This window comes from Kogia breviceps, chromosome 6 (genome assembly GCF_026419965.1).
Source record: "Kogia breviceps isolate mKogBre1 chromosome 6, mKogBre1 haplotype 1, whole genome shotgun sequence".
NCBI classification, from domain to species: domain Eukaryota; kingdom Metazoa; phylum Chordata; class Mammalia; order Artiodactyla; family Physeteridae; genus Kogia; species Kogia breviceps.
In genome coordinates this window covers 126,520,946-126,538,244 of record NC_081315.1, presented here as the reverse complement: position 1 = coordinate 126,538,244, position 17,299 = coordinate 126,520,946, and the positions used below count along the sequence as shown (strand labels likewise).

General features: G+C 36.6%; 1 non-coding gene across 1 annotated transcript; it reads right to left on the bottom strand.

Moving 5' to 3' along the window:
* Positions 1-8,403: 8,403 nt before the first annotated feature.
* Positions 8,404-8,510, bottom strand: LOC131759060 (U6 spliceosomal RNA). The gene has a single exon (XR_009336389.1). It is a non-coding gene; the product is annotated as a U6 spliceosomal RNA (small nuclear RNA).
* Positions 8,511-17,299: the final 8,789 nt, after the last annotated feature.

Genomic DNA, 17,299 nt, shown 5'->3' with positions numbered 1-17,299 from the left:
GACAGACTCACAGACTTTCAAAACAAACTTATGGTTACCAAAGGGGAAAGGTGGGGTTGGGATAAATTAGGAGGTTGGGATTAACATATACACACTACTATATATAAAATAAATCATCAACAAGGACCTACCGTATAGCACAGGGAACTCTACTGAATATTCTGTAATAACCTATATGGGAAAGAATCTGAAGAAGAGTGGATAAATGAATATGTATAATTGAACCACTTTGCTGCACACATGAAAGTAACACAACATTGTAAATCAGATATACCCCAATATAAAATAAAAATTAAATTTAAAAAAGTTTGATTGATGCTTCCAATTACTAGGTATTTATCATATTTTAAAGACTTCTATCATTTAAGGCCTTTCACTAAGACCTTTCAAAAATCATTTAATGATTTACTAATTAACATCCTTTTTATACTGTTATCTATAGCATCCTAAGGCTTTGATACAAATCCCTTAATATTTTAAAATGCTATTACCTGGCTTAATAACAAATCAGTAGTGTTTATCAGTGAGAAAAAAAAAAAAGTGGAAAGGCAAGCCATAAACTTGGAGGAAATATTTACAAAACACATATTACTTACAAAGGATTAGTATCCAGAAAATATAAAATATGTAAGAATCAACCAAAAAATTATTAAAATAGGACACATGGCAAGTCTTAAAACAAAAATGACTAATAAACTTGTGAAAAATGCTAACTTCATTAGTAATTAAGGAAATCCTAATTAAAAACTCAATTAGATATCTTCCTAACCTACCATATTGGCAAAAAAATTATAAGCTTAAGAATTCCAAGAGTTGGTGAAAATGTGGGGTAATTGGAACTCATTAATATCTCCCAGCATTAGACTTTATCAATTCATGAGTAGTTTTATATTCATCCCTTGCTGCAGTGAAAATAGACATCCACAGCTATGCAGACATGGAAAAAAATACAAAAAAAAATCATGAATGAAAAAAGCAAGATAATACAAAAATAATCATGAATGAAAAAAGCAAGTATGATTCAATTTATATAAGGGCAAAAAACAGGTAAACTGAAAAGCCTCTTGTTTAGGGATACAATTACATTGGGTAAACTATATAACACAATGTTTAGGGTAGCAGTTACTTGGAGGTGGGAAGTTAACGGACTTCAGAGGTATCTATGTCACTGGAGTATGCAAGGATTTTATGAAGCTAGACTGAAAGTTTCATGAGGGCAGGGACCAGTATTTTCTCTTCTCCCTTTTATTTCCTGAGTGTAAGAAAACTTATGGCATGTTGTATGTGGTCAACAAACATTTATTGGCTAAATGAATGAATACATGGCCTTTGTAAACTGTAAAGCTACACATATCAGGACATTTTTATTATTATTTACTATAGTTTACTTTGTAGAATCATATAGAAGGTAATAAACTATAACAGTCAGTAAATACTGCTGAAAGTTTGATGTTAACCTGGCACTCTTTGGCAAAATTAATTAAAATTTTTAGTTTCTAAAAATGTGATAATTGCAATTGCATTTAAATTGCCACATGAGGCTGAAACATGAAATCTGATTTCAGGGGAACATAATTTGAGAGGCAAAGCCAAAAAAAAAAAAGAAAAAAGAAAAGGAATGAAAACTTGAGTTGGCCAAAGTCTGCAAGTTCTACCACATAGGGTTTTTTTTAGAAAATAGTTCACAAGTTGGAAGTTTGTGAAATGTGGTTAACGTGGAAGTAACTGAGAGTGTTTGTGAACTCAAATGCCCCTCTACCAATGTGCCTCCAATTAAAAGAGACATCAGATGAATTAAATGTTCATTATATTTGAAGTGTGGAATCAAGCCATAGGAGTCCATTGCACATTTGCCAGTTTTCTGATTTTTCGGCTCCATTATCCAATTGTCCTGCTGAGATGTTTGTATCCTGTATGTGAAAAATATGTATTTGCATGTCCATTACACCAAAGTCATATAATCCACACTATATATTGCTCCCGGCTGTGTTTAATGGAATCTATCCAACGAGTGAGAAAAGTCTTCAAGTTACAAACAATATTCAAAGAGGACTTTTATCTCAACCAGATACTATGCTTTGTTCATGTTACTTAACACAGGATATTTCCATATACATATAATTTGAGCCAGATCGCCAATAAGGAAGATGTGTTTAGAGGAAAAATTGCATGTTTTGAGGGCCAAGATCATTATTCTATCTTATTTTATGTATATTTTGCTTATTTGCTTGTCACATCTCTGGAATTATGTCCAAATAACACTTTGAAGATAAAACTGCATGAAAGAAATTTGTTGAAAAAACATGTTTTATTCTGGGAATGGGCAGCAAACACATATTAACAAGCTCTCCTTGTATTCATCTCACCAACTAATTCTGCATCGATCTCCTGTATGTATGTAGGAGACAATATGATGAAAGATTAGAGAATTGCTTTATATTTCAGAAGACAGGCTTGCGTAAGAAAAAGCCAACATCTGAAGAAGGGTACGTCTTCAAAGTTTGGTTTTCCTTCTGCACTTACAGAGAACAGTGTATTGTGCTATAGCGTTTGTTTTTTTTAATGGCAGCCACAGTTACTACCCATCAGGATTTATTTTAGGGCTTTGTATGTTCTATATAACATTTTAAAATCCCTATTATGTTTTAGGTTATATAAAATATGTATATATAAACAAATTTTACAATTACTGTAGGGTTCAGAAAACTATATAAGTTATATTAATATCTCTACATTTTTTATATTCAAATGGTTTCTTGGAAAAGATAGTCATCTTTAAAAAGTAATGAATTCAGGGCTTCCCTGGTGGCGCAGTGGTTGAGAGTCCACCTGCTGATGCAGGGGACACGGGTTCGTGCCCCCGTCCGGGAAGATCCCACATGATGCGGAGCGGCTGGGCCCGTGGGCCATGGCCAGTGGGCCTGCGCGTCCGGAGCCTGTGCTCCGCAACGGGAGAGGCCACAACAGTGAGAGGCCCGCGTACCGCAAAAAAAAAAAAAAAAAAAAAAAAAAAAGTAATGAATTCAGACTTATGTTTATGATGCAAAATGAAGTAAAGAAATGAGTAGTTCACTCGCTGTGGGCACTCAATCTGAGTAGATCACACTGTATCCAATATTTTAATCAAAATTATTTAGGCAGGTTTAAATGACTGCTTTTTTGACTACACAGATAGATATATTTTTATAACTATTTCATAAATCAAACTTATTAATATTATTGCTTTACTTATTAGTAATATATCTATAAAAGGTCAAATACCTATTCAAAATGTATATTTTTCAACAATAATTTGGTGTTTCAAATACTCAGAAGTCTGGTTTCAATCAGATGAACTACTGGGATAGTTGACCTATTTTGTGTCCTGTTTTGTATGGTGTGTTCCAAATCTTCCAGCCTATCCTAGTACTGACTGATAATATGTAAACAAATCAATTTTTTTCCAAATATCAAAGACCTGTTAAATTGTTGAAGTTCTTTTCAATCAAAAGATTTCTGTCTTTCAATTTTATGTGCAGAGATTTAGATCTAGTCTAATCCGTTCAACCTGTTAATCATTGTGAGGTGCCAGATTCCCACAGGCTCTGAAAGTAACTGTATGGCTTTTTTCTTTCCATATTCCTTGAGCTAAATTTCTACTACTTATTTGAATGTTATTTAATATAGCTCATACATTTAAAATAAAACCACCAGGTAAAATGACTTCTGGCTTAGTATAAAGAGGCTGTTAGCAAATTAGCATTACATATACATATGGATGTGGCCCAACAACACTGATTTAGACAAAAGGAACAATGACTTGAACTGACATGTATCACCATGACTCAGACTCTAATGTGTCTGTGAATAAATCCATATTTCAGCATATTATCCAATTGCATTCACTACCTGTAGAAGAGGTTCTATCAAGAATGCCCATACTACTGTTTGAGGAAACAAAAGTCTGCTGTTAACTAGGTAATCAACTGGAAGGCATTTTCAGCACATTAGGAAAAACTGAAAAGTCATACTAATAAATGCAAACTATATCACTTTGAAAAGGGACACCCTGAATATCACTTTTCAATATTTGAAAATTTGAATTTTTGGTGACATACATTCAGCTTACCCTCAGCAGGAAGAAGGAAAAAAAATCTTACACACAAAAAAATTCTAACATCCACCAGTGTGTACATATTGATCTTTGTGTTGAGAGACTCTGAAGCAGAGTATTTTGGTGAACTTGAGACAGCTCTTTTGACCATATGAACATGCTGATGAAACGATTTCGCTTTAATTTGTGTGAAATATAACCACACCAGTACTGCTTTGTACTATCGGTGACACAAGTAAAGAGCAGCCCTGATCTTCCCGTAAACACAGATGACCACCCATTCCTCAGGTTCTCCCAGACTGGGCCTCACTGAGGCTGAACCACATGGTCAGAGGAACCTCACATCGGAGCCAGAGCAACAGGAGGGATGAGGCCAGACTGCCAGCTCCAAGGCTCAGAGACTGCCTGGGGGACCAGGATATTATGACGTTGGTGACAGACTGAAGCTGTCAACTGTGAACATTAGGCAGGAATAAACAGAAGAGGCTGAAGGCAACATGGCTGAACGTGTGGGGGAAAGGAGTCTCTGGGGTCACAACAGTTATGCCAAAAGGACTGAGTCAGAATGGCATGTCTCTAAAAATTATTAAAAGGAATGTTTACAAGTATATTAATGTATGTTTCTTATTAGCAACATCCTTTTTTATAATGTCATCTTCTCCAAGCTAAAGTAGCCATAGAGAACCTAAGATAGTACCTAATACATGAGCAATTAGTTCTTAAATTAAAAAAAAAAAAAAAACTCGCAATGACTTCATGCATTTCACTGAAATCTACTGCCTGGATAAATCTCATCTAGCATCTCTTTTCCCTCAGTCTTTTCTGGTCTCCTCTGTTGACTGATTCTAACCCTTATGTAATTCCAGCCATTTCTAAAGACCCATATGTAATAATAAAAAGGGAGTAGAAATGAAGCCAAATTACCCCCAAACAATCCATGTCTAATATATAGGACAAATGCACCCTAAACGCCCAAAGTCAAAAAAAAGTAGCTTTAAAATTCAACCTAAATTCAGCTGTTGCAGGCAAAACTAAAAATGTTATTAAATTATTTTATAATTTCTAAAATCAATAGTCACAGTGTAGAAACTCTAAATCTGTTATTGCAGGCAAAATAATGAAGTGCTCATTTTGTCATTTTCAGGGAAGGATACATATAATAAATATGACAAAATATACCTAATTAATCACAATAAAATATCCTTGAAATATGAATAACTTTATACTTATTTTCAAATATTTACTGTAATATATTTAGATAAAGACTTCTGGTGAAAAATATTCACAACTACTATATATAAATCAAAACAGCCCTCAGTGGAAAAAAATGGTACTCTGATTAATAACGAAACTTGAAGCTCCAAGGATTTAAAATAATTTATCCTGATCACATAGCTAATAACTCAAACCAAGTTCAAATGTGTTTGACTCTAAAATTATGCCTTTTGGGCTTCCCTGGTGGCGCAGTAGTGTAGAATCTGCCTGCTAATGCAGGGGACACGGGTTTGAGCCCTGGCCCGGGAAGATCCCACATTCCGCGGAGCAACTAAGCCCGCAAGCCACAACTACTGAAGTCCGCATGCCTAGAGCCCGTGCTCCTCAACAAGAGAAGCCACTGCAATGAGAAGCCAGCATGCTACAACGAAGAGTAGTCCCTGCTCACCGCAACTAGAGAAAGCCCGCCCGCAGCAACGAAGACCCAACACAGCAAAAAATAATTAATTTTATAAATAATTAAATAAATAAATAAAATTATGCTTTTCCCACTGTGGACAATGATGATGTGACAGCTGCATCTTGGTCTCTGGGTCAGTGGTTAGGAATACATCAAGATAAGTACTTGTCATCCTTTGTTTAGCATTTTTTCATTAACATTTTCTTCCTAATATGTCAATATTCACATTTTAAACACAGCCAACTTGTACTTAAGTCTACAATGAAACACTCTCAAACAGGGAATTGAAATTGTCAAAAAACTGTTTGTCATGAAAGCACATACATTTCCCAAGTTTCAGTTCCATGTTACACCTCCCATCAATTCAAATTTTTAAAAAAATTCTGAAAAAGAATATATATATATAACTGAATCACTCTGCTGTATACCTGAAACACTGTAAATCAACCATACTTCAATAAAAAAAAATTCTGACATAATCAAATAAATTTCTCAAATTAAATGTTTTGTTCATATCCAAAATGATTTGTATTTGAGTTTCCTGATATATTTACTTTTGGCCAAATCTGACTTCCCGAAGTAAAAAATAAAGCATTCTTTCAAAGGTTCAAGGGACTGAAGCCTACCAGCACCCAATGGTCTGCAGTAAAAAAACAAAAACAGAAAAATAAAAACTCATCTTTTTATCAATAATATTTAATAGTTTTATGCTTAAGCCCTAAGAATTCTGGATGATATTGAGTATATATGTAAATTGGCAAGGTGGAGATGATCACTAGAATCTAGCAAGTGATAGACAGGGCAGCCTACCACTTGATAAAACCATTCAGGATGTGTTTGCCAAACAAGAAGGGATTGTAGGATCATGCACTGCTACTGTAAAATATCTTCTCTTCCTAATTTTAGTCTTTATCCTCTACCTCACAACTGCCACACACTCACATACCCAGAATAAGAAAAATTAACTCCACCTTCTAGAAGGAAACTTTCTTTCCTTTATTTTTAGGACATCTGTTCTGCATGGCTGTGATGGTGCAGTTCAACCACCCTTCTTCACCAGAAGATTACATGCGAGGATTTGAATAGATGAACACTGGAGGGGACCAGCCCAGAGCACTCACTTGAATTGTCCTTCAGCTTTTCAGGCAGTTCAAGTGCCTTTGAAAAGAGCAGGAATAAAAAGTGACTGCTGATTAAGCAGAGAGGTTGACATGGGAATAGGTTTGTCAATTGTTTGAAAGTCACACTGCATAGACTACAACTTTTAAAATGTAAATGCATGACACAAATACTGCACAACCCAAAGGGATGAAAATGACTGAGATAACCACAAAGGACAGCTAAAGCTCTATTCTAGCAATAAAGAAAGATATATATATATATATCTGGTGTCAGAGAAAGATCATTTGAAGTATTTGGTAGGTGTTACCTTCAATTTAAAAATCTATAATTAGTTTTAGTTCCTATAAAAATCGTTTCTTAGGTATTTTCAATTTCTAGACAAGATTTCCAAATATTTGCTTTGTCAGTTTAGTTTCCCCAAATAATTTTGAATAGGATAGAATGAAATACTATCTACTAAAAAAAAAATCAGCTTTTCTGGTAGTTGATCAGTTCAATTTCCAGATTAAACAATACTCAAATTGTACATAATTCCACGCTGACCAATTGGATCAGAAGCCTCTCCCATACAATTTGGGGAGCAGACACAAAGAAACAGCTGAATTTAAATTTTGGGGAAAAAAGGAAATAAGATAGATCTCCATAATCCAGATATCTGCAGCCTCTAGACCATTCTCACATGTTATGTTTTAGAAATAAATCAAATCAAAAACAGAATGCATTTTTTAAAAGAATCATTAAGAGCATTAACCAGCAGCGTAGAATGAACTGAATTATTTCTCAGGCAAGCTAAAGGAGGGGTCTATATCGCACAACGCATTACAAATAACCTTAAACTTCCATATTAGGCATTTGTGTTTCAAATTGCCATCATGGCCAGGCTAACCTGTTTTTCTTTGTTTACTACCCTCCTCACAACACCCATATAGCAGCTGTTTCTCCCTCTTCCATATTTCTCCCATGAACTTCAAATCCCTAACTGTCTAGGTCCTCTGCACCAGCTACTTACCCACTCAGAGTCATAACTGGACTCAATGAAACAAGATGCCTTCTAGATAACAACCCAAACCCTGAGAAGGCATTTTTTTTCCAACATCTTTATTGGAGCATAACTGTTTTACAGTGGTGTGTTAGTTTCTGCTTTATAACAAAGTGAATCAGTTATACATATACATATGTTCCCATATCTCTTCCCTCTTGCGTCTCCCTCCCACCCTCCCTATCCCACCCCTCTAGGTGATCACAGAGCACTGAGCTGACCTCCCTGTGCTATGCAGCTGCTTCCCACTAGCTATCTATTTTACATTTGGTAGTGTATCTATGTCCATGCCACTCTCTCACTTCGTCCCAGCTTACCCTTCCCCCTCCCCGTGTCCTCAAGTCCATGCTCTAGTAGGTCTGTGTCTTTATTCCCGTCTTACCCCTAGGTACTTCATGACCTTTTTTTTTTTCTTAGATTCCATATATACGTGTTAGCATATGGTATTTGTTGTTCTCTTTCTGACATACTTAAAAAAATATGGAACGCTTCACGAATTTGCGTGCCATCCTTGCGCAGGGGCCATGCTAATCTTCTCTGTATCGTTCCAATTTTAGTATATGTGCTGCCGAAGCGAGCACCTGAGAAGGCATTTAAATAATCTTTGGTTATTTTCCCATGCCCCTTACAGTCTCATCTCTCTCTAGACATCTTCTAGATGAAATTATATAAACAAAAACTGTCAACAACAACAAAAAATGGTGAATGATTTTTTTCCATCATTTTACAGAAGTCTGCAAACAGAGTTCTCATCTTGAAAATCAGTTGTAAAATATAACTGTAAAGATTATGATCAGAGACTATTTAAATGGGTATTTGACTGACTAAAACTCAGATAGATAAATGGAGAAATTTAAATCAAAGGGGACTCAAACGTCTCTTCCCTATATCTCTTATATGTTATCTCAAATATACTCCTCTCATTTTCAGTTCCTCAGGAAATTGAATTATGTCCTGAACAATTGAGCGGAGAATAATATACTCATTAAAACAATGCTACAAGAGATAAACACTGAAACCTCAAAGGCTTAGCAAAACAAGTATACTTCTTGTTCATGTCACCATTCCCCTGTGAACTTTCCTAGTTAAGACGCCTTCATCATGATCTTTCAGGTATCAAACCTCCTTTCATCTTGGGGCTGCATCCTCCTCTTCAGCCAATGGATGAGTAAACAGATGCAGAGAAGACACATTTGCTTCTTACCCACGCATCACTTTTACTCACATTCCACAGAGCGGAATTAGTCGTATGTTCCCAGCTAGAATTAAGGTAAGGAGGGCTGAGGGTCAGGTTCCTGACCTGACAGCCAGTTCTCAGCAAAAAAAATATCTACACAATGGAAGAAAAGCATGAATCTTTAGTCAAAAGTTTGCCCATCTCTTCTGCATAATAAGTAATATGCATAGACACGGCAATGGTGGTGATTAAATAGATTCATTTTGCTCATACGGGTTGAAACAAACAATATATGGCTAAAAGTTAGCAAATAAACAGCAGAAAAGGAACATTATTTGAAATAAGTATGTCATGGATCAAGTTAACCTGTAATTAGAGAACAAAAATATGACAACCCATCTGAGAGGTCCCAGTTATAGTTATACAACAGTGAATGCTGCTTTTCACTAAAAATTGTATCTTGCATAATATTCAGTTTATGCCACCCTCCTGTTTCAATTCTTTACAGTTCATATCAATGAAGAACTGGCCAGCTGTTTGCTGGAAAGCATGTGGTGATATTCGTCTTGGGAGGAGGAGGGAGGAGGAGGATAGAGAACACTTGCCTGGGTGGTGCTTACGTGCCAAACACGGTTATTTGTACTTCATATACAACCTCTTTTACCACAATCTCATAAACTAGGAATTATGTTAGCCCACTTCTCAAATGAGAAACCTGAAATTACCTGAAAATCAAAATTTCAAGATAATATAGTCTCTAAATGGCAAAGCTGGAATTTAAACTCAAGAAGTTTGGCTCCAGAGCCCAAGCTTTTAACCACTATAATATATACTCTCTCTCTCTCAAACGAACCAGTTTTTTCTTTAAAACAAGCCTTTTCCCCTGAAGGCTCCATTTTCATTGGCTCAAATGCAAACAGTGGCTATAAGAATTATCATACCTATAATATCTGTACTTTTACCTATCTCTTTTAATAAAATCCTACTCCATTATTTCAACTCAATTCTTAATACTAAATTGATGTGTGAAAAAGAACAAAACCTGTTGCCATGATAGGTTTATATTAAGGAAAGAACTGGGTGTGGCAGAGGAGGAAGTGATGTTCTGAAAACAGAGGAAAGGTATTTATTTTCTGGAAACTACTACAATGAGAGGGGAAAGGCTTTCCAGACATCTCCTTTAGCAATCTCTAATTCTCCTCATAGAAATTTTATAAAGTACAATTTTAAAAAGTTAGTTTTTAATACAATTTTTCTCAACACAGAAATAGCAGGGAGATTCTTCATCTGATAAGAGTATCTACAAAATCTTACAGTAAGCAATACTTAATGCTGAAGTATCGAAAGCTTCCTTTCAAGATTAAGATCAATCATGTAAAATCTGTTATAACCTTTTCTGTTCAACTGAGGTCCTAGCTAGTGTAAAAAGGCAAGACAAGGAAATAATAAGTTATATGGCTGAAAAGGGAGAAATAAATCTACAATTATTATCTATTTCTACATGCTTTTCTGAGTAGAAACTTCAAGTCTTCAGAAAATGATAATAATTAAAAACTAAGCTGAGCAATATTTCTGAATATGACATAAACTAAATGAACTGTATTTATACACAGCTAAAATAAAAAGTAGAAAATGAATTATTTTAAAAGATGTATTTTAGAATGGCATCAAAAAAACATACATCTAATGAAATATGTGCCAAAATTTTATACTGAAAATGTAGAAACATGAAAGATTAAAGATGACCTAAATAAATGGAAGGCTATTTCATGTCTGTGAATTGAAAGTTCCAACAATGTAAATGTGTCAATCAAGCACCAATTGAAATATAGATTCAATGCACTCCCAACAGTTTGTTTTTTCTTTTTTTTAATGGAAATTGACAGCTTGGTGCTAAAATTTACATGTAAATGCAAAAGATTAAACCTATTTAAGGCAAACTGAAGAAGAAAAAAATCTGGAGGAGTTACATTATCAAATATAAAGCCCTATTATAAGCTACATCAGTTAATAAAGTGTGGTTTGTTGCAAGAATAGACAAGCCACTGAAGCATAACAGAGTTCAGAAAGGCCCACACACAGAAGTGGTGAACTTGTATTGTGTCAACATAGCTAAACCGGAGCTGTTTACCAGAATTTCCCTCCCTGCATATTTCCAAGTTGAGTGGGCCACAGAGGCATTTTGCAAGAGATCTGGAACCTGGTGGTGAAGCAGCAGGCACATGATTTTTTCATAAGGTCAGGACAAAGTACAGGTGCTGCTGCACCTCACCCACTGTCGCCTAAGTGGCAGCACACTTGGTGTGGGGCAGCAGCTGGGCCTGCAGCTCCCCCTGTCCCTCCTTCAGCTTTCCTGACACCTGGGCCAAGGGCATGTTAGCTCCATATGAAAGGCATTCACTTCTGCATATCACCCATCTCTGTAGTTGAAGACCTGGAGGTGGAGGGAGACTGGCGTTGGTTTCAGCTCATCCTCACAGGCTCCAAGTTCACGTGACTTTCCCCACTACATGTCCTTTTTTCCTGAGTGCCTGCTCAAGATCAGAAACAGAAGCAGTAGCCTCATATAACTGTTTAACCAGCCTTCAAAATTGCATAAGGGCAAATCTATATAATACATCTTTATGTATATGTATATCTTCTAGTGGTTCTGCTTCTCTGATTGAATCCTAATTGATGCTTCCTTGATTTATGACAACAGCAATACCATAGTGCAGTGAGAGAAAAAAAAATTTTTTTTCAATAAGCTGTGCTAAATCATATGGATATCTGGGGGAAGAAACAAATTTTGACTATCACAAATCAATTCCAAAGGGATTTTAGGTTTAAATTAATATATATATGCATATATATATACATTTTTATATATATATATAACTGATAAATTGACCTATTTTAAAATTTAGTACTTCGTTTGCAAAAGACATTGTAAAGAGTCTAAATGCAAACAACTTAGTAGGAAAAGGTAATTGCAATGTATATATCAAAGGACTTATATCCAGAACTTATAATGTAGCCCTACATAGCAATAAGAAAAAGGCAACACTGCAATAGAAACATGGGCCAAAGAAATGAATGCACTCATCAAAAAGAAAATATTCAAATGTCCAATAAGCATATGAAAGGGTGCTCAACTTTTTTAGACATCTGAAAAAAAAAGCTGGAAACAACCCAACAGCTCATCACAGTACAATAAATAGTAATTTCTGATGTATGAATACATGGAATTATATACAATAATGAAATCAAACAAACTACCACTACACATAACAAAATGGACACACAAACATCACATTGATTTAAAAACTCCAGCTAAAACAGAGTACATATTTACTGATTCCATTTATATGAATTTCACAAACTAAGAGAAAATGAAGGGGCTAATCCTGAAAAAGGATACAAGTGAGCTTCTGGAGGGTTGTTAATATTATATTTCTTTACCTGATTACTGGTTACATGCATGTATTTCTAAAAATTCATCAAAGTATATACACTTAGGATTTATGTAATTTTATGTATATATGTGGTACTTAAAAGTTTATGTTAAAAAGTAATACCATTGGGCTTCCCTGGTGGCGCAGCGGTTGAGAGTCCGCCTGCCGATGCAGGGGACACGGGTTCGTGCCCCGGTCCGGGAAGATCCCACATGCCGCGGAGCGGCTGGGCCCGTGAGCCATGGCCGCTGAGCCTGCGCGTCCGGAGCCTGTGCTCCGCAACGGGAGAGGCCACGACAGTGAGAGGCCCGCGTACCGCAAAAAAAAAAAAAAAAAAGTAATACCACTTATTAAGCATAATTACAGATCATTGCTTTGTCTAAGGTCAAACGTCTAGTGCCCTCACAGCCAGGACAGCATCAGTAGTCTGGCCCACTGCCCATACTCTCAAACATTATGACATCCTGATCATGTCCCATCTAATTAATAACCAAAAGATTTTTTTCATGAGTAGAGACTCAATATCCATTATAAAACATAATTTCTTTAGAAATATCTGCTCTGTTTTCTAAGAAATCAACATAAAATAGAATTTAGAATAAAATCTGATCCTAAGTTGGGAACCATTGGCTTCAAAACTTCATAGAGTTAAATACAGAATTACTGTTTAGGGCAACAAGATAGTAATAATAGCAAATACTAGGAGGAAACAAAATACATATTTTCGACCACAAAAATTTGGAGTAGGCTAGAATGACATTTTCATAAGTTTCCTATTCTTTAAGTGTTATCCAAGTAATGAATATATTTTATGCTATCTCACGATGGAAAAATATAGGGATTTGACTCAAAACACTGGATAAATCTGAAAGCTAAATGATCACACACCAGATCAGCATTCCAAGAAACTTTGGAAATTAATGTGTTTAAGAATTCAAAGAGTGTTTTGGATTAAAGGAGATCACAGTTACTGATGTGTTGAGAGGTTCATTTGAGGTTTTTAGAAGATTTTGAGCCAAGTTTATTTTTTGAAAGTGTCTAAAAGCTTCCTTTCCTCTGAAACTCTGCTGAATCTTTCAAAAACATAACCATCACCCAACTGAAAAATAAATGTCTCAGTATAAAAACAACCTTTATTTCCTTCGTTATCCAATCATTCATTCAGCCATCTGTCAATCCCATTCTAACTGCCAGGTACTGTGTTAAGAGCTGGACACAGAGGGATACACAAAACACAGGTCCTTGCCATGAAGCACTTCCCAACCTAAGAAGATTAGCACTCTGACAGAATACGAAGAGTTACAGCTGAAAACCAAAAGTGCTGAAAACCATGATCTAACATATTACTTCTTGAGAGTCATGTTATCATAGTAGCTACCATTTATTGAGTGCTTGCTGTGTATCAAACATAGAAACTGAGACTCCAATAGATTGAGCCAAGTACCCAGGGTCGCCAAGCTAGTAAATCCAGCTTCAGCCGTGTGTGTTCACAGCCCTTAATCTAGACTGTTATACTAAATTAACCAGGAGATCCTCTAAAACATGGAATATGGTGGCTAGAAAACAACTTCCAAGTAGATGATAACACAGGGGTCTATCTCAGTATGAGAATTACACTGTAGTTTTGACTACAAAGAACTATCCTGTTTTATGATGTGGCTATTTATCCTTCATATTCTCATTAAGTTCCTAGAGGACTATCTCACCCGGATTCATACCATCTAGATTTATATATCGAGTCTAAAAGTTAAATGGCTAATTTAATTCAAAATGTTACCTTTAAATAGAAAAAGCTTTCCATCGTGCCCTGTTGTCCAATCAGACTGCCTCCTGTGTCAGCATTTGGAACTGTGACTGGGCTCAGGTTTCCTGGCAGCCCGAGGTCAAGGCGGTCGGTAAGGAAGATCGTTCCCCTTCAGCTTTGGTCCACCCACCCCCATTCTGGGCTCTCGGGTGCCCCCATTTACAAGGCTGAATACCCAACAACAGAACCTCATTACCGCAGATGCAGCCCTTCACAAGGGGGCATGGGTCACATTAGCTCCTTTGTTCTGGGAACTTTCTAAAACATTCGGTCTCTTTCAATTTCCCCCATCTTTCTCCTTGGCGTGCCCTCCCCCTCTTCCTTCTGCGAATCCACCCTTTTCTGCCCTGGTGCGCTTCCCCTATTGTGCTGCTTTCCCTGCAAAACAAAACTCAGCAAGTAGGCGCTTAGTAAAAAATTCTGACGGTTGTTTGAGCTACATGCGATGCTGTGCAAACCAGGTGGGAAATTCGCAACTGCCTCCTGCTAAGAGGACCACAGACATCTCTGTCAGTGTCCTCACCAACACAATAGACCTTGTTAAGATCTCTAGGTGTTGGAAAGACTACTCCAGAGGGACACTAGTAAGGATTCTCACCATCCCGCGAGAGGACTGCTCTCACAGATAAGTGGGGTACACACCATCGGCACAATATGACCAAGTTAACACAGAAGCATCTGCCTTCTCTGAATTCTTCACACTGCTTCTTCTTGATGCATGCATACGATTAATGGAAAGTCAAGCTCATCTGATGATGTTGCTACCAGGAGCCATCATAAAATCGAACATCGCCTGTTTCCATGAGGCTTTTCCTACCTCACTTTTATACCAGTCTTTTCTGATAGAAACTATAATATTCCTGCTTATGAATATGGGTATTCATGCGCCTCATCCTGCAATCTAATGTCATGAGCAGCCACTGTCACCAGTCCACCCCAGTGAGATCACCAAATCACACTGCGGGAATCACCTCTCAAAGATGGAAAAGAATTAAACATGCTCTTTACAACATCAGAGGGCTTCCCTGGTGGCACAGTGGTTGAGAGTCCGCCTGCCGATGCAGGGGACGTGGGTTCGTGCCCCGGTCCGGGAAGATCCCACGTGCCGCGGGGCGGCTGGGCCCGTGAGCCATGGCCGCTGGGCCTGCGCGTCCGGAGCCTGTGCTCCGCAACGGGAGAGGTCACGACAGTGAGAGGCCCGCGTACTGCAGGAAAAAAAAAAAATCAGAAAGGCAAAAACTCTATGTTTAAACATAGTTACAATATCATGTGTTTAGCTACACCAGCAATGCTTGCCTAAGTCTAAATTGCTGAGGAGCGGGACATTATATAAATAAGGAAACATAACAGCTAAAGACAGGCTTGTGTCCAAGATACAGAAAAGTGAACACCTTAAATATGTAATGAAACAGCATAATTATTTCTGTTTCTCAGCCAGTATCTACTCTTGCATAGCTATTGCATGTTCCTAACTCAAATCTCCCTAGTGATACACAGAGAGAAATGAAATTATTGGACAAGGATGAAAGATGAATTTGGGATTTTCAGAGGCAATTTTATTACTGTTTCTTTACATTGTTAATTAATTGCCTGGTAGTCAATGATTTTCCTACTTAAAAAACTTAAGCAAAAATCTCTCAAATCTTGTGCTTTTTTTTTTCCAAGAAAGAAAGTGATGCATTTTAAGTTTTCTTTAAAAACTACAGAATGGGCTCCAAATAAAGGTCTCCCTTGGTTATTTTCTCCCATTCCCCAATTTATGTTCCAAATGTCCCTTATAACTTGATACATTTACACGTAAAGTAAATATTTGAAACTATTTTTATAAGTCATTTTAATAGGCATCAGTAAGTGGTCTTTGTGAAGAGATAATTTGAAAGAAAAGTCTCATAATGTTCCTCTTCATATAATACTTTCAGAGTTACATTAAACAGTTGAAAGCAGAAGATACCAAAGCTGAGAAAGTCACTATGTAGTTACAATGAAGAGAGAGGACGTAGCCTATGTAATGGGCTTTGAACTATTTAGGGAGCAGAGTTTTTATCAGTTTCTTTCAAATGGCAAACTTAATTTGTGAGTAATTTTTGCCATTCACGTACAACAAATAATAATTTCCTGTACTTCTAAGCTGATCCTGAATATATCTGTAAAGTTTATATTCTGTGATAAGACAAATGTCCTGCTAAATCAGGATTTTACTTCGCACTTTCTGATGTTGGGTTGCCTTGATTGGACCAAAATAAATAAATAAGGAGCTGTCGATCTGTTTTCTTTTCAGGTCTTTTTCTGTTCCTTTTGAAATTAGTTACAGCCTGCTTTTTGTAGCATTGTAACCAGCCTGACCTAATTTAATTGCCGTGACTTGTGTGGTTTAAAGATAAATACTTTTATTCAGCCTGTCTACTTTGTGTATGTTTTCCCTCCCTTTCATACAACCCTCTATATTTTAGCATTCAACACCCTTGTTACTTCTTTCTTTATTGGGCTAACACAGAGTTAGTTTTTATAGTAGTGACTATATTCACAAGTTTTCTTTGATGCCACGTTTGCTTTCTCCCTGCTTTGCTGTATCTGTGTCTGTGCTGGGAATTGTGGGCCTTTGTGGGATCCAGACTAAACATTCTTTGACTTGAATCACAGAACATCACTACTGTATGTGTCTCTGGGCAGACCCAATTGCTCTAACTTAGAAATAGAAGGGGCAAAAAGGAGAGTGAAAGGAACATGGCAGGGACTCGGGGTTTAGAAACACTGTATTGAAAAATTTCAGTCCACAGAATGTACTACCAGGCCCAGGAAAACATTAGACATTCACTCAAGCTATTTAAAATGGAAAACCTATTTCTGTTATTTCAGATTCACTGCAAGTCTTGTAAAGGGAACGCTTACCATTTTACTGGTGCTTTCTTCCTGAGTAAAGTAGCCACGCAGAAAGATTTTTCACAGTAAAAAGAT